The sequence below is a fragment of the Panthera leo genome, chromosome F3, assembly GCF_018350215.1.
Source record: "Panthera leo isolate Ple1 chromosome F3, P.leo_Ple1_pat1.1, whole genome shotgun sequence".
Taxonomy (NCBI): Eukaryota; Metazoa; Chordata; class Mammalia; order Carnivora; family Felidae; genus Panthera; species Panthera leo.
The window spans coordinates 42,572,967-42,590,699 of NC_056696.1; the positions used below are offsets into that span (position 1 = coordinate 42,572,967).

A 17,733-nucleotide genomic window follows, 5' to 3' on the forward strand; every position below is an offset into this window, starting at 1 on the left:
AGCGTCCGACTTCAGCTCAGGTCATGATCTCACGGTTCATGGGGTCAAGCCCGGTGTCGGGCTCTGTGGTGACAGCTCAGAGCCTGGAGCCTGTTTCGGATTCTGTGTCTCCTCCTCTCTCTGCCCCTCCCCTGCTCATGCTCTGTCTCTCTGTCTCTCAATAATAAATACATGTTAAAAAAAAAATTTAAAAAAAACAATCACGGAGAACAAGCACTTTAAATGAAGAAAAAAAAAAGAGGTATAAAATAGTAAGAAAAGACAAAGCACATTACGAACAATTGAATTGTGCCAAATCACTTCAAATCGAAGACTGAATGATTAAAGGGACCAAAAGCTAACATGATAAAAGTGAATAAAACATAAGAAACAAGTAAACAAGCCACCATAGTAAGTGTCTAAATATGGAGCAGCCTATTCAGGAGCTCAGTGGCCTCATGCTGAGTTAGCCAGAATTCTTCAAGCTGAAGCAACCCTGAAATCCAACACATGCTTGTGAGTGTCTTTCTCAACGAGGGTTCCTCCTCTGAGCCGCAGAACACCGGAAGTTATCTGAGTTACTGTTTTCTCAATTCTGCCCCAAAATGGTACATAACTAGTACCCAGCAGTTGCACTACAAGGCATTTATCCACGGGAACCAGTGTGCTGTTTCGAAGGGACACATGCACCCCCGTGTTTATAGCAGCACTATCAACAACAGCCAAAGTATGGAAAGAGCCCACATGTCCATCGATGGATGAATGGATAAAGAAGATGTGGTATAGATATACAATAGAGTATTACTCGGCAATCAAAAAAGAATGAAATCTTGCCATTTGCGACTCTGTGGATGGAACTGGAGGGTATTATGCTAAGCGAAATTAGTCAGAGAAAGACAAACATCATATGACTTCACTCGTCCGAGGACTTTAAGAGACAAAACAGATGCACATAAAGCAAGGGGAGCAAAAATAATATAAAAACAGGGAGGGGGACAAACCATAAGAGACTCTTAAATATGGAGAACAAACTGAGGGTTCCTGGAGGGGTTGTGGGAGGGGGGATGGGCTAAATGGGCAAGGGGGATTAAGGAATCTCCTCCGGAAATCATTGTTGCACTATATGTTAACCAATTTCGATATAAATTTTTAAAAATAAAAATAAATAAATACATAAATAAATAAATAAATAAAATGAAACATACATGCATAGAAAAGGCCAGTCTTGAGAATGCATAAGAAAAAAAAAAAAAAGATGGCTTAATAAAATATACCTAGGTTGAGAATTATAAAAAAAAAAAAAAAAAAAAAAAAACCAAGCAAAGAAGTTAATTCATTGTATACAGCTTCATTCTCTCACCAAACTAGCTGATCTATGTCAAAAAGTATGCAACCAAGAAAGGGTTGGTCGATCTGGCACATGGTTCTGTGATATTTTTGAGAGACGAGTTTTAGGTGAGAAGTGGAAACTGAAGTCAGATTCCTGGGACATTTTCCCCCTCAAGAGTTGTGTGGTCAGGTGATTATGGACTGAAGCACACGAATCACTTTTGATCACTTACTAAATATAAGAAAGGCATCAACAGATGTCCTGACTTCAGAGGAATTCAGAGAAGTAGCAGAGAATATTCGTTTATTTGATTTTCTCCATAAGCCTTCTGGCCAAAGGCCCAGGAAGGACTTGTAATTAGTGCCTTTCTAGAAACATAAGCCTCCTTGGGAATGCAAGCTGGTGCAGCCACTCTGGAAAACAGTATGGAGGTTCTCAAAAAACTAAAAATAGAACTACCCTGCGACCCAGCAATTGCACTACTAGGCATTTATCCACGGGATACAGATGTGCTGTTTCTAAGGGACACATACACCCCCATGTTTACAGCAGCACTATCAACAGTAGCCAAAGTATGAAAAGAGCCCAAATGTCCATCGATGGATGAATGGATAAAGAAGAAGTGGTATATATATACAATGAGTGTTACTCGGCAATCAAAAAGAATGAAATCTTGCCATTTGCAAGTCTGTGGATGAAACTGGAGGGTATTATGCTAAGTGAAATTAGTCAGTCAGAGAAAGACAAACATCATATGAGTTCACTCATATGAGGACTTTAAGAGACAAAACAGATGAACATAAGGCAAGGGAAGCAAAAATAATATAAAAACAGGGAGGGCGACAAACATGAGATTCATAAATATGGAGAACAAACAGAGAGTTACTGGAGGGGGTGTGTGGGGGGGATGGGCTAAATGGGTAAGGGGCACTAAGGAATCTGAAATTGTTGTATTATATGCTAACTAATTTGGATATAAATTTTAAAAAATTAAATTAAAAAAAAAAAACACCTAAGGCTCTTGGGGCACCTGGGTGGCTCAGTCGGTTGAACGTCCAACTCTTGATTTCAGCTCAGGTCATGATCTCATGGTTTGGTTCACGGGGTCGAGCCCCACCTCAGGCTCTATGCTGGCAGCATGGAAACTGCTTGGGATTCTCTCTCTGCCCTTCCCCTGATTGCTCTCTCTCTTTCAAAATAAATAAATAAACATTAAAAAAAAATAAGGCTTTTCCAACTTCACACTGCTATGGGCCAAAATTGTCTAAAGAGGGAGGACTGATTCTAGAGAAGCCCCACATGCCCCTTTCTTTTCTTCCCCTCCAGCATTTCATATGTGAGAAAACAAATGATGGCCAGCTTCATTTGTCCTCATCCTGGCCAAGGAGCTCCTACAAAAGTTTTGTTAGACTTCATCAACTCTGGAACAGTCCCACAGGACTCAGCACACCCCAGAAGGTAACCATGGACACACTCTGCTAAATTCCATTCGACTTCTAAGCTGCATGGCCATTGATCACGCTTTCCTTGAAACACTTATTTCCTTGTTGTATTAGTTATACCTGTCGTATAACAAATTACACCAAAACTTTAGTCACCTGAGACAACAAATATTTATGATCTCAAGGTTTCTTAGGTCAAGAATTCCAGAACGTCTGAGCTGGGTGGATTTGTCCAGAAGCTCTCGTAGTTGCAGTCGGGACGCTGGCCAAGCTGTGGTCATCTGAAGGCTTGCGTAGTGCTGGGGATTTACCAAGATGGCTCATTCAGATGGCTTTTGGCAGGTGGCCGAAGTTCCTCTCTGGTTCTCAGCTGGAAGCCTCAACCACTCATCATGTGGATGTCTCTGTAGGCTGTTTGTGTGTTCCCACAATATGGCATAACTTCCTTCCTTTATTATTTTCAGAAAGTGGAGGAATGTACAGTCCTTTTATGACCTAAAATATGACCTTTTATGACTAAATTTACACATTACCACTTTGGTTGATTCCATTTCTGAGAATAGAGTCATCAAGGCTAGCCCACCACCAAGGGTAGGAGTATCGAGGAGTACTGTAGACGAGGAAAAAACCTTTTCCCTCTACCCTCTTAGATTCATTACCTGGGGCCCTGCAAATTAGACCGACAAAAGACAGATTAACAAGAGAAAAACAAATAGAGTTTATTAACACGGTGTAGAGCTCATACAGGAGGGAGAAAGAGTGAACAGTGAAGAGTCATTCAGAAGGGTGGTTAGAATTTAGGCTTGTAGCATCTTAACAAAAACCAATAAATTTGTAGAGAAATGGCAAGCCAAAGGAAAAGGGTTTTAGGCTTCTGAGAGTGGCAAACCATGGGAAGGAAAATATATAGGGAAAGCTAATGGAAGATAAGGGTTATTTCAGTGAGGTTTGTTATGTAGATTCCTCTCTGTGCTGTCTCTGGGCTGATAAGAGTCTCTGGTGATTAAGAACCTAAGCCTGCTTCTAGGCAAATAGTTGGGGAGGGCAGAGAGGTTTTTGTTTGTTTGTTTGTTTTTGGGTGGTTTTTGTTTTGTTGTTTTTTTGTTTTGTTTTGGTTTGGTTTTTTGTGGTGTTTGCTGTTTCTCAGTTGTCTTCAGCTCAAAATAACCCTTATGCCAAAGTGGCATATTTTGGGGTGGCAGATTCTGATCCCCTTCAGTGTCAGAGAGATTGTGACATATTTTAAAGCTGCCACATATTTTTTTGTCTTCTGTAGCTTTAGCTCTCCTGGTTGTCTCCCTATGTCTCTGGCCACTAGCTCTCAATGTCTATCTATGGTTCTTTGTATTATTCCTGTTTCTTGAATGCTGGGTTTCTTGGGCCTCTGGGCTTCTCCCTCCACATATTTGCCCTGGGTCACCCTACACTCCTATGTACCACCTTTGGGCTGGTGATTCTCCAACCCAAGTGTTGCCATACGTCTTGTGAAAGGGCCATATGGTTTAGTAGGCCAAACGTTCTGTATTGCAAATATTCAGCTTTGCTTCTGTAGTGCAAAAGCACCCACAGACAATGCGGATGTGAATGAGCCTGGCTGTGTTCTGGTAATACTTTTATTTGTACAACAGTCTGCTGGCCATAATTTGTTGACTCTTTTTTCTAACTTCTGTGGCCCTCGCAGACCCTTCTTCTGGGCTCCGGAAGAAGATAAATGCCCAGCTGCCTTCTGGGCATTTCTTCTTGGATGCCTCAGAGGTAGTTCAAACTCATCTCTTCCTGTATTTATTGTACTCCCTGTATTGAACACGGTATTGTCTCGTGTCCTCTGTCTGGTAAACAGCATTGCCATTTGGTCAGTTGCTGTAGCCTGAGAGCTAGAAGGGCTCCCTGCTCATCCCTCTCCCTCGTCTCCCATCTCCAATCAGTCAACAATTAGTCTACTTCCTAAAGTTATCTCAGATCTATCCCCTTGGTTCCACCTCTACTGCTACTACTCAGTTTAAGCTATCATTGTGTCCATCCTGAAATACCACAATAGCCTCCGGTGCTAGGCCCCCAAAGATGTCCACATCCTACTTCCCAGAACCTGTGAACATGCCACCATCTGTGGCATAAGGGACTTTGCAGATGTAGCCAAATTAAGGCTCTTGAGATGGGAAGATTATCCTGAATTATCCAGGTTGGCCTGATATAATCACAAAGTTCCATATAACAGGCAGGAAGGTCAGATGAGGGAGAGAATGTGACAGTGGAAGATTTGCAAGATGGCCTTTGAAGGTGGCAGAAGGGGCTATGATCTGCAAGAATGCAGGTGGCCTCTGGAAGTTGGAAAAGACAAGGAAAGTGATTTTCTACTTGAACCTCTGGAAGGTTCCAGCTCTGCCGGAATCTTAGCTGTAGCCCACGAGTCCGACTTTGGACCTCTGACCTCCAGAACTATCACATGATTACAGTCGTGTTGTTTTAAGCCACTAAATTTGTGGGAATCTATTATGGCGGCCATAGAGACTGAATAACCTCCTCACCCTCCCTCCAGTCGTGCTCTGTTCTCCACCCCACCCCGAACACAAACAGGATCCGTCACATCCCCATTGAAAACACTCCCATGACTTGCCCACATCCTCAGAATAAACTCCAGGCTCCTTGCAAGACTTCATCACGGGTCCCCAGCAGTTTATGCCCCGCAAATTCATGCAGGGAATTTCACATCATGTCGTCTCTCCATGAGACAAATGTCCTGTCTGTCCAGGACCTGTTTACCTTCCGTCTCCCACCTGACTAACTCCTGCAAGTTAGTTATCCAGACGCCAGTTCCTCAGAGACAGTCCCTGCCCCCACGCTGAGTTCAGGTCCTCTGTTTGGAGACATTAAAGTAACTGCCCTATCAGACTCCTGGCCCGCTTTATTGCTAGGACTTGTGAACTCAGAGACCGCCCAACTGTCTTGGCCACCACTCGGCGCCGAGCACCTTCCGTGATGGCTGACACACACCAGTACGCGGTGAAGACAGACATGGACCAGCGATGGTCTAGGGAGACTTGGTGTAGGCGGTGGTGAGGGGCTCCCCTTGAGAAAGCTGGGGAAGAAGAGCCCGTGGGGGAGAGAGACCCGAGCTGACTCGGGGAGCAGGTGGGAGTCTGAATTGCCCTCATTTCCCTTCCTGCTCGGCCTGGTGGGGAAGACGCCGGGAGGGGAAAAGGGGCGTCGCTGCCCTCCCGCTACAATTAGCCGAGACTTTCATTCTTCTACAAAGAGGAGAGAGCAAATCAAAGGGAGATAAAAGTACACGTCCCACAAAGGACATCGAGACGAGGGGGAAGGAAGGGAGGGTGGTGGGACAGAGAGGCAGAGGCAGAGAGAAAGCCCTGCGGCCCAAACAAAAGCCCAGAGCCAGCTGATCCCCAGGATCAGACGGTGGAGACGCAAGGACAGGAAGAGAGCAGACCGCGTGGGGATCAGCAGCCCCGTCAGCCAAGGAGGAGAGGGAATGAAGGAAGATAAAACACTGATGTGAATGGCCGGGGAAGAGGGTGGAGAGGGACCCCAAATGGAGTTGGGACAAAAGCATGAAAAGACAAGATTGCCACCATCCCATGAGCACTCCACCCAGGGAAAGCAAAGAGGGGCTGGAGACAAAGGCGGAGAGAGGAAGGTGGAAAGGGAGGGAGCACAGCCGACTGGCCCTGAGCCGGTGACAGGGCTGTGAGCACAGGGGGTCAGCCGAGGCCCCGAAGGGGGAGCGGCAATCAGGGTACTGGCCTATATTTGATGAGAGAATCCTACCTGAGTAGCTTTCTTGTCTTTGAACTTTATATAAATAGAATTTAAGAGATGGACACACAAAAATAATGTGGTCGTGAGCCTTCCAACACAGATGCTTCAGTGTCTGGCTTCTTTCTCTCCACATTATGCTGCACATAGTGTGGATCAGTCATTGTCATTGCTGTATAATATTCCACCATGTGTGTGTGTGTGTGTGTGTGTGTGTGTGTGTGTGTGTGTATATATATATATATATATACACACTTGTGCATATCCAGTGGACATTTTTCATTCAAGTCCACAATCTCTCTCTCTCTTTTTTTTAAGTTTATTTATTTATTTTGAGAGAGAGAGAGAGAGAGTGAGCAACAAGGGAGGGGCAGAGAGAGGGAGACAGAGAATCCCAAGCCGGCTCTGCACTGTCAGTGTGGGGCTCGAACTCATAAACTGTGAGATCATGACTGAGCCGAAATCCAGAGTCAGACGCCTACCGGACCGAGCCACCCAGGCACCCTGGGTCCGCAATCTCTTATCTGAAACCTTGAGGCCTGATGTGTTTTAGAATTTTAGAAAGGTGGTTAAAAAAAAAAAGATGTAAGGCACCAACGCTCTGTATCACACAACTCCCAGGGCTGGGTGTATGGAAGTGCCCTGTAACCAGACACATGGATGTTTCTGAAAGGAAATGGACGAACACTCATCCTAGGAATAGCTTCACTTCAGTTCAGGTCAGGTTTTGCCACCAAATGGGTTCCGGCCACATTGGGTTTTGCCTCCAAATAAAAGATGACGTTTTTGATTTTCAGGGCTTTTGGAGTTCCGGAACTCAGAACTTGGCATTGTGGAACTTTGGTATACTAGTTCCCAATAAAATTTGCTTCGGGAACCCCTGGCAGAAAGATGAGTTGAAGACCATGTTACGAGTTTTGGCAAAAGTCAGAAACAAAGGTCCAACAACGTTTGAGAGGCGAGACGTGGTCCAGAAGGGATGTCGGAGTCGGCTAAATCGGGCTCAAATCCTGACTCTGGATGAGACAGAGAAGAACCCTGTGTACTGCTGGCCTCTTTAGTTCCCTGATCGCTCGTCCCATCTGACCAGGGTAAACCTTTGTTTTTGTAACTTCAGCCCCTAATCTTGTAAATTGTTGATTATATGTTTCGTATCATTTTAAAGCTCATTTCTTTCTTTTATCCTCTTAATCTGCTGGTCCTCTACTTCTGTGTTGCTTATCTTGATGATTCCTTATCTCTATTTTGTTCTTTATAATTTTATATTATGTTCCTCTTATCTCATCTTCTCGTTTTTATTGTTATCGTGCTATTTTGTAGTGACTGAGGAAAGACCCCTGCGGTTTGGGGGAGCAAGGGGTGATCATTTACCCCCGCCCCTCCCTCAGAGCCAGATTGCTCTGTACTTGGGAGCGTTTCTTTCCCCGAGGAGATTTCTGGGTGGTGGGGGAGGTGGTGGGGAGCCCTCAAAATTTAAGCTCGAGCCTTAACCAAGAATTGGTCCCGGGGCTTTTGAAGCCTTGGAAAACACCCAGTCTCAAAGCAGAAGGCTGTGCTCCGTGGTGGAGATTTATTTCCGGTTAAGTGTTTCTTTGTTCTGGGAGACCAGACCCTCGGCGTCAATAACCTGGCACAGACACCCTTCCCCGTCCCCACATGCAGATACCGCTCATCCTTTCACACACTCAAGAATATTCCACGGCGAGGATGCAGCAACGCGTGTTTAAGCTTTCCACTCGCTGCAGAGGCTTCTTTTCTATATGGAAGGAGAAGGCGTTGTTCTTGCAAGTCAGACAGAGGAGTGAGGATGAGGCCCTGTTCTCGCTGTTGCTGCAGGGGCCACAGAGAGGAAGCTGCCAGAAGGAGAGCCAGGCATTCTGTTCTCCCCCACCTAGCAGAGAGGCCTTTGACAGCCAGACTGACATAACCTTAGTGGGGAAGGTTGAGGTCTCCTCATGGGATTTCTCCAGAACCCCGACTTTGGGCAACATACTGCACACGGAGAGGGGCTGGTCAAGCCCTCTCCTCAGAGCTAGGCCAAGTCCTAGACTATCCCTTGTGTCCTAAAGGGGTACACGTTCTGTCAGTTGCCCTGGGAAGGGGAAGACTCCCAGAGAGACCAGGGAGAGGTGGGCTTGAGAGGGCTTTGGCAGGGCGCCTGGGTGGCTCAGTCGGTTAAGCATCTGACTTCAGCTCAGGTCACGATCTCACGGTCCGTGAGTTCGAGCCCCGCGTTGGGCTCTGTGCTGTCAGTTCAGAGCCTGGAGCTTGCTTCGGATTCTGTGTCTCCTTCTCTGTCTCTGCCCCTCCCCCACTCATGCTCTGTCTCTATCAAAAAATGAATAAATGTTAACATTAAAAAAAAAGAGAGAGAGGGCTTTGGGGCCCCAAGGACTCCCTGGAAGAAAGCTTGGACACCCCCTTCTTTGAGGAAGAGAAAGGCAGGCCTGAGAAGCAGGAAACGGGCGAGAATGGGGCTGTGGGGGGCTCAGGGTCTGTAGCTCGGTGACAGTCCCGTTTCCCCACATCCCGGTGCTCCTCCCAGGGTCCCAAGCCTTCCCGCTTTTGTCTGAAGGGTCCCACCAGATTCCAGTTCTGCCGTGAGCATTTAGGGAGCAGCCCGTGCGCTGCTCCCCAGCACAGAGCAGCAGATGGGGAGACCACCCCTGCCGGCCTCCCAGGTCAGTGCAGTTGGGACACCGGGGGCCCTCGAGGGGTAGTGTCTGTGCTCAGCAACCCCAGGGCGGTACAGCTACAGGAGAGCTGGGGGCCGAGCTGGGGGCTATTTTAGTTCCTTCCCTCAGTTAACTGCATACTGCTTTTTATATCACTTTAATTATCTTTTTATTTCTTTTAATTTACTTTATCTTTTTTTATGGGCAGCTATATATTTTTTTTCTCTTCCTGTTTGCTATTTCTTCACCTTAATAAACTGGGTGCTGGGGCTCAGGCTCAGGGGAGAGCCCTGAGGCAGCCCAAGCAGAAAAGGCTGGACACTGCCCTCTCTGACTGTGCCCCCAAGTCCCCTTGCCAGTTGCATCTTGTCCCCTGTGACCCTCCAGACTCTCAAAAACTTCTACGTGTGGGGGGGGCCTAGTTGGCTCAGCCGTTTAAGCGTCCGACTCTTGATTTCAGTTTAGGTCATGATCTCATGGTTGTGAGATCGAGCCCGGTGTGGGGCTCTGCACTGACAGCTTGGAGCCTGTTCGGGATTGTCTGTCTCCCTCTCTCTCTCTGCTCCTCCCCCTCAATCTCACACTCTCTCTCAAAAACAAAAACAAAAACCCAAAAACTCCTACCTGTGCAACTCAGGAGCCCCCAGGCCAGAATTCTCCCCCAGGGTGATAATGTATTTATCTACACTGATCACACATTTGAACTGGGAAGATGGTGGTGATGCTATTTTCATAATTAGCAAGGTAGGTGATACGTGCTCATCGGCAAGAAATGCACATCCGGAGGTGCAGGAAGTAAAAAGTGTACATCCCTCAACTCCCGCAAATCATGCTCCAGATTCAGAGTAACCTCGTTCAGCTACCATGTGTGTGTAAATATTCTCTGTAGCATACATATCACGCGGGCACATTTAAAATCGGGTAGGTAAGGCCAAATGCTAAGCCAATTTGTATTCCCACCCACAGCTCCCAAGAGGGTCGCTTTCCCCCTCTGCCTACACCCTTACCAGCACAGCAGAGGGTCTAAGGCAGAACTTTGGAAGTTCTTCCTGTATCAGCCTTCCGCTGCCCTGCACCCCTCCCCCATTCCTGGGCTGTTTGGATTCAGGAAATGGGGTCGATGTGAGCGACCCTTGTCCATTAATCACTAGGAGATGCGGTGACCTTGCTGGACACAGCTCCTGCTCTGGCTCCACCCCCAGGCAGGCTGGGTGCTGTTTCTGCGAAGGTCCAGCTTCCAAAGCATGAGCCAAGGAGCTCGCTTTAGCACAGCAGAAGCAGCAGGAGACCGGCCCCCCTCCCCCCAGGCGTGCTTGACAATGGGGGTGGGGGGGGGTGCCTACCTTCTTGTTCCTGTGGGCAGACACCCACTGAGCACCAAGTGTGAGTCATGCCTGAAGGTCCTTCTGGATTTTTCCCAAATCCTGATCCTCTCCCAGAGGGAGTGGGCAGAGCCTTCCCCTCCACACCCTCCCACCACATCTAATAGCTTCCATCGCTCTGGGGAATGTTCGCAGGATCATGTGTGCGCCTGGCGCGGGGCTGCGGTTAGGAAGGTGGATCTCCCCACCAGCCTGCCGCAGTGGGGTGGGCAGTACGTGGGTGGGCAGGGAGGGGGTGGGTGTCAACACAGCTTCAGACACGGTCCACCTGCAGGTGAGAGAGATGGGAGGGCCGCCCAAACTAAGGATAAACAGGCGGGACCGGGTGAAAACAAGCCCCCAGGGTGAAGGCAGAAGGAAAGGGGCAGAGCTGGCTTCGAGGGGATCCTCATGTGCCCCCCCCCGCACCCTTCCCCCGCCCCAGCCAGCCGGGGTACCAGCTGCCTCGCCAAGGCCTAGCAGCTGGTTGAAAGGTGAGAACTAGTCACCATCCCCAATGGTTGGACTTCTTCTTCTTTGAGTTAACTGAACAGTTATCCGTGGCCTCAAAAATAACAGCCCTAGGTTTTATGGCTTAAAAGTTAAGACAGACACCGTCTTCTCTTTCTCCTCCAATGGTGTGGCCCTATGGGACAGAAACTCCCCGAGAGGGAGGTGTGAGTGGGCTGCGGCCTGTGGTGCCAAGTGCCTGGTCACCTGGGGTCGGCCTGGTGGTGGCGTGTGTGGCATCCCTTATACCCCAGCTGCGCTCAAATGGAACCCAACGTCTCCTTTAAGGAGAGGCAACAAGCATCCCGTTAGTTATACAGTGGCTTACCCCCACCCATTCCAAACCTCTTTTCTGGAGCAGTCTCCGCTCTAGAGACTGGAAAAACTAAACCACTCTTTGTCTTCTCTAGCCCTAGGTGATTCTTGACAATGTCCTGGCTGGTTAGACGTAAGCAAAACCCTGCTTGGCTTTTAGGAAACCCTTGATTTTTTTTTTTTTTTTAATAAATGGAACAGATGCATCTGGCACCATCCCTTCCCCCTGTTGTCTACCTGGAATGAGGATGAGATGCCTGGAGCTATGGCATCCACAGTGTGACTATGAGTGAAAGGCAAAGAAAAACATAAGATGTTATCCCTGATATTATGGTGCCTTAAACCAATGCCAGCTATTGACAACCTCCAGACTTCCTGTTATGGAAGGAAAATAAATCCCAATTCATGTAAGCCCTTGTTAGCTGGCTTTTCTGTTTCTTGTCATTGAAAAGCCTTCCTAAGTGATAAACATGCTTACGGATGTTTTCGAAGCAAGGAGGCTTCAAGGAGCCCTTTAGCCTTTCCAGTCAAATGGGAGATACGTCGTCAGGGCCCTCCACTTAGGAAAGGAAACATCCAGAAGGACGTCTCTCCTTCCCCAGCACGACCTAGACCTAGTTCTGCGCACGTGGCCCCATGTGGGCCTCATCTGGCCCCCAAAGGAAGCACCCTGGATTGTTCGCTCCACTCAGGATAAAACTAGGCCCCTGGGTGGAGTAGCAAAGAAGTAAAAAAGACAGCATTGCTCTGATGGTCCCTCTGCCGCTCTGTTCCCTGAAGATCTTGAAGTGTGCTCCTGAGACACGGGCCAGGTCTTGGGCCTCACTCCCAGGATGATGGTAGGGCCACCTCAGAGGCATGCTTTTTCTGCTGCTCCCCCATCCTTCTTCCCTGGGATCCTGGGAGCTACAAGACCCCATCCCATGAGGTTTTCCAGACCAACTCTCCTGATTCAGACACGCAGAAAATAAAGAGCAGACCCCAGGGAATAAGCAAAAGGAAACTAGAGTCTTTGCTGCGTTGTTATCTCTTTACCACCTTGGAAGGGATGCTAATCTCCTAGTTAATCCTTGCTAAGTGCTCCTTCTCTCCCTCCTTCAAGGGCTCCTCTGCTTTTCCTCCTTGGCCTGCCCTCCAGGCATCCTCCACTCTTCACCTCTTCATGCTCACATCCTTCATTCATTTCTGTGGCTTCCATATCTCCTGAAACCCTGGTCTCTTTGCTCAGCCCACAACTGCTCCTGGGCCCCAGCCTCAAATACGCAGCTCGTCCTTACACATCTGCACCTGGGCTCTATAAACTTAACATGTCCCTAACATAAATCTTTTCCCCCAGTCTGTTCCTACCCCTTCCTATCTTCCATGGCACCATTGCCCCCTCTGTTACCTTCCCATTGCTGCTATAACAAATTACCACAAACCAAGTGGCTTATAACATCACACATTTATTATCTTATACTTCTGGAGACCAGAAATCCAAAATGGCTCTTGCTAGGCTACAACCAAGGTGTTGGCAAGGCTGCATGCCTTCTAGAAGCTCTAGGGAAAAGTCCATGCCCTTGTCTTTTCCAGCCCCCCAAGGCCACCTGCGTTCCTTGGCTTATGGCCTCTTGTGGCCAACAATTATGTCCCTCCAAGCTCTGCAGTGTCCTTCCATTTTCTTCTGGAAAGGTCGTGCCTCCTTCTTTCTTTACCTTTTTAAAATTTTTATTTATGTATTATGTATGTATGTATGTATGTATGTATGCATTTATGTAATCTTTACATCCAACGTGGGGCTCAAACCCTCAACCCCAAGATCAAGAGTCACACATTCTACCAACTGAGCCACCCTGGTGACCCCTCCTTCTTTCATTTCTAGGAATCATTATGATTATATTATCCACCTGGATAATCCAAGATCATCTCCCCACCTCAAGGTCCTTACTTTAGTCACATCTGCAAAGTCCCTTTCGCCACATAGGTAACTTAGTCATAGTTTCCAGGGATTAGGACTCAACATCCTTAGGGGCCATTGTTCTACCTTTCATACCTCCTTTTAATAACAATTGCTCCCATGGGGTACCTGGACAGTGCAGCCAGCTGGGCAGTTGGGCATCTGGCTCTTGATTTCGACTCAGGTCGTAATCTCACCGTGAGATTGAGCCCCTTGGTGAGATCGAGCCCCGTGTCAGGCTCTGCACTGATGCTTGGAAGTCTGTCTTTCTCTCACTTTCTGCCCCTCCACTCCTTGTGCTCTGTGTCTCTCAAAATAAATAAATGAACTGTAAAATAATAATAATAATAATTGCTACCGTTCCTAGCAATTTTGTAGTCTGGGCTCTGGGCTGATTTTTTTTTTTTTTTCCTAATTCTTTTCATGCACAATCGAGATGATGCAAAACGAAAAGAGGCCTTTGGTACTCCCGAAAATCTACTGGCAAGAGAAAACCACTCATCTGCAGACGCAGGCTAACTTTCATGAAAAGGGAGGGATGACACAGAGGTCAGAACAAGAGTTCAGAGGGGAGAGCCAAAAGCCGTGAAGGATTAGTCCATATGGATTTAGTCCATATGAAATCCAACCAAAGCCTGGCTTTGGTTGGATTTCAGAATTGTTATGGACCAGGCTTTGGTCCAGGATTTCAACCAGGCTTTGGTTGGATTTCAGAATTGTTATGGACCACTTTTTCCCTTTTGAACAGGCATGTACCTAGCAGCTATCTTATGCCCCTCCTACCTTGTATAGAGGGTATGGTGGGAGCAGATAACTCATCTCTTTGTTTAACTGGTCAACAGGAAACTTTCATGGGAACCTGTTTAAGAAACTACACCTGAGGAGTCTTATCTGCACGAGGACTTGATGTAGATGATGAGATAGATACAGCTCGTGCTGGAGTGAGGGGAGACTTTGGGTTTTTGTGGGGAGAGGGGCAGGGGAAGAGTATATTTTGCATGCCAGAGGGGTGCGAACATTAAGGGCCAGAGGGCAGAGGCGGCCATCTTCCAAGATGGCCCCCATTGTTCACAAGTCCCAACAATCACAATTTTGCAAAGCCCCTTGCACACTGCACCAGTAGCACATGGCAAAAGTGATGCTACACAACTTCTCAGGTAGCTCATCAAAGACTGTGGCCATTATTTGGGGTATGTTGTCTCTCTGTTTCTGTCTGACTCCATCTTTCTCTCAGATTACTCACTGTGGGGACAAGCTGTTGTGTTGTGAGTAACCCCATAGGGAAGCCCACCTGGTGAGGAAGAGAGACCCTGAGACAGAAACACCCAACCGAGCTGCCTCCAGAATCCTGAGCCTCAGAAACCTTGTGAGATATATTCATTGTTTTGTGTTACTAACTTTTGGGGTAATTTGTTATGTAGTGATATCTGTTTCAAGGGGCTGGAGAGGTATGCTTTAAGAGGTATGATCTCTTGAAGCAATCCCACTGTTCAAATGTCCTTAAGCAGCTCTGTTGAGTGGGGCCTCTCTGGTAGCTGTTTCCTCTGCCTGGGATGCCTGATTTTCATAGAGCCAACTTTCTTATCCAGCTCTCTCCAGAAAGTTTCTCCTGGCTGCCCAACCCAAAGGAGTGCCCCTATGACTCCTGCAGTAATTCTCTACTTAGCATTTCTCACTCTGTTATGTTTGTTTGGTTTTTGTTATCCGTCTCTCCCACTAGAATAGAAGTTCCATGAGAGAGGGAGCTTGTCTCTTGCTCGGCACCTAAAACCGTGCTTGGCATAAATAAATGAGCCCAAAGAGCTCTCATTTCCTGCCGTCACTTCCCTACAGCTGTCCCTCCTGTCTTACCAAACTACTTGAAGTTTCTTTTCAGTCATCCTATTTCACACATTGTTCTTTTTCCTGGATGCCTTTCCCCTCTTCTGCTTTTGGTGAAAACCCATACATCTTTTAAGGATCCAGAATTTCTCCCGCCATAACATTTGCCATCCACTGGTGTGACTGATCATCTCAGTGTCTATGCCCCGCCAGATGCTGGACTCTGGGGGGCCCGGACTGTGCTTCTTCACCATTGCATCTCCAAAGATCTAGCTGGCCCTGTGGCCCTCAGCGAGATGAGTCACAAGAGAGGGAGGCCCTGTGACAGGTGGCTGGGACTGGCCTGTAGCCACACTGTGTCCTTGTCCCTAGGGCCTTGCTCCCTACTAGCTGAGGAAGGGGTGGGATTCATCCTGTACCCCGTATACATTAGTGTTTGCTCCTAACTAAAACCCAATGTGTGAATTGATCTTTGAGAGAGCCTGGTGAATTGCGGGCACCTGGAAATAGGCTTGGGATGGAAAGAGGGACCTTAGCTGTCACGCACTTGAACCCCAGAACAAATTTCTGTTCATCTCAAGGTGGGACACTGGAACAAATGGGTTCTGTGGGGCTTCCAATGTACCGGGACCTCTGCTCCCCCTCGTTAGTCTGTAATGCCCACTAGCAAGCTGCATTACTGTCTGCCTTGTTCTCCTACCATACAGCGGCTGGAAGGCCAAGTTGTGGCGGGTTGGGGGGTGGGATCACATTGGCAACAGGAGGGAATATGTGAATTAGGAGGCAGAAACAAAGGGGAGGAGAAGAGAAAGAAGAGGGGGCCACTGCTCGAGACTCTCCTTTGAAACTCCCAACACATCCCCACCCCCCCCCCACCCGGAGGCACAACACCCTCCTACCCCCACCGTAAAAAGCTCTTTCTCAGAACAAAAGCCCTGTCACTGAAAGCACTTATTTAACAACAACAACAGCAAGATACACTAGGTACAAAAACATCTTTCTCAAAAATTTTTCTACTTCAATTCAACAAATATTTATTTTCCCGAAAAAGCAGAGATCTATAAAAAAAATAGAAGCGTGTGGATTTGTTGTTTGGTTTTGATTGAAAAGCCTATCGGCGCAACCAGGAGAACAGCATTGCCCCAGTGAGCCAAAGCACAATGGGGAAGCGCTTTTAAAATAGAAAAGAACACTAATATATAAATCCACCAAGGTGATTTTAAAACACAGCAGCATCTCCGTGCTAGAGTGGGGGATGGGTCTCATGCTCACAGGCAGCTTGTCTTCTGTCTTCTCTTCCCAGTGGGCTGCTTGGGCACACAACTTAACCCAGGGTGAGCCTCCGTCATGGCGGTGATAGGATACGGGGACACATGTAAAACCGTCATTAATAAAGGCATACCCGGGGTACCTGGGTGGCTCAGTCGCTCAAGCTTCCGACTCTTGGCTCTCGGCTCAGGTCTTGATCTCAGGGTTGTGAGTTCAAGCCTCACCCTGGGCTCCACGCTGGCATGAAGCCTAGTTAAAAACCAAAACGAAAGGTATACGCCCCCCCTCCCCCAAAAAGGTACACCCAACTAGCAAAAAAAAAAAAACAATGTGAAAATTCATTTAGAAAGCACACGGGAGTCCAAAGAGCCACCTCTGGATAGAAAACGAACACTCACATGCCCCATCTCTAAAATGGTGGCTTCCATTGTCCTCTCAGGAGCTGTGATGCCGAAGGGGCTGGTCAAGAATCCAGGGGCCAACACGGTGGAAGAGAGATGCAGATCCCATCGGTGATGTGTGTCATGCGGCATGTGGAGCTGGGCACGTTGTGTCAGCTGGTCCCAAGCAGGGTACAGCCGTAATGCCAGGTAGAGCTTTGCCAGGCTGGCGTCAGAGAGAGACAGCTGTACCCCAAGGCTGACAAGTCAGGGCGAGTGGGCGACAAGGGCAGGTGCTTTCTTGGACCCCGCGTCTTTGTGTACTGCAGCGGTTGAGTGCGACAACCACGCTGGCTTGGTTAGTGTTGTTCTGAGTCGTTTCAGTCCCTTCAAGGATACTGCCAACCGTTCTAGCATTTGCAAATGTGCCATGAACACTGGAGGGGACTCCCGGGTGAGAGGGGTCCTCAGAGGGCGGCTTCCCCGTGTTCCTGCCTCACGGGGCGGAGAATGCCTCTCAGGCTCACTCGGGTTTCCTTCCTGACCTCGGAGCTCTCTGCCTCACTGCCTCCCTTCCTCTGCTTCTGTTCTCCGTCCCCACCCCATGCCCGCCCCACACACCTGCACCCAGGAGGGACCTACCATGCCCTCTGCTCGCTGCCCCATGCCCACAGACACTTCTTTGGTGAAGGCCATTCCCTGGCTTAATTATTGCAGATCTTCTTTGGCTTTTGGGTCTCCCAAAGTCCAAAGACTCTTCAGGTAATTAAACCTGGAGGGACAGGCCCAAAGAGACCCACCCCCTGGGCCTTTGGAACTGGGCTGGGCGATTAGGTCATAATTGATCTTTATTGTTGCAGCTGAAGATTATTTATCCTGTTGTCGAGGAGTCTTGTCACTGCTGCCCCACCCCAGGCTGGCCGGAGCCGAAGCTGACCCGCCCC

The 17,733-nt window shown here is 48.1% G+C and overlaps 1 long non-coding RNA gene across 1 annotated transcript; it reads left to right on the plus strand.

Moving 5' to 3' along the window:
* Window positions 1–2,621: 2,621 nt before the first annotated feature.
* On the plus strand, window positions 2,622–17,062 carry LOC122212055. Its single transcript, XR_006198961.1, has 4 exons — window positions 2,622–2,767; window positions 7,320–7,613; window positions 14,554–14,685; window positions 16,849–17,062. It is a non-coding gene; the product is annotated as an uncharacterized LOC122212055 (long non-coding RNA).
* The last annotated feature ends 671 nt before the right edge of the window (window positions 17,063–17,733 follow it).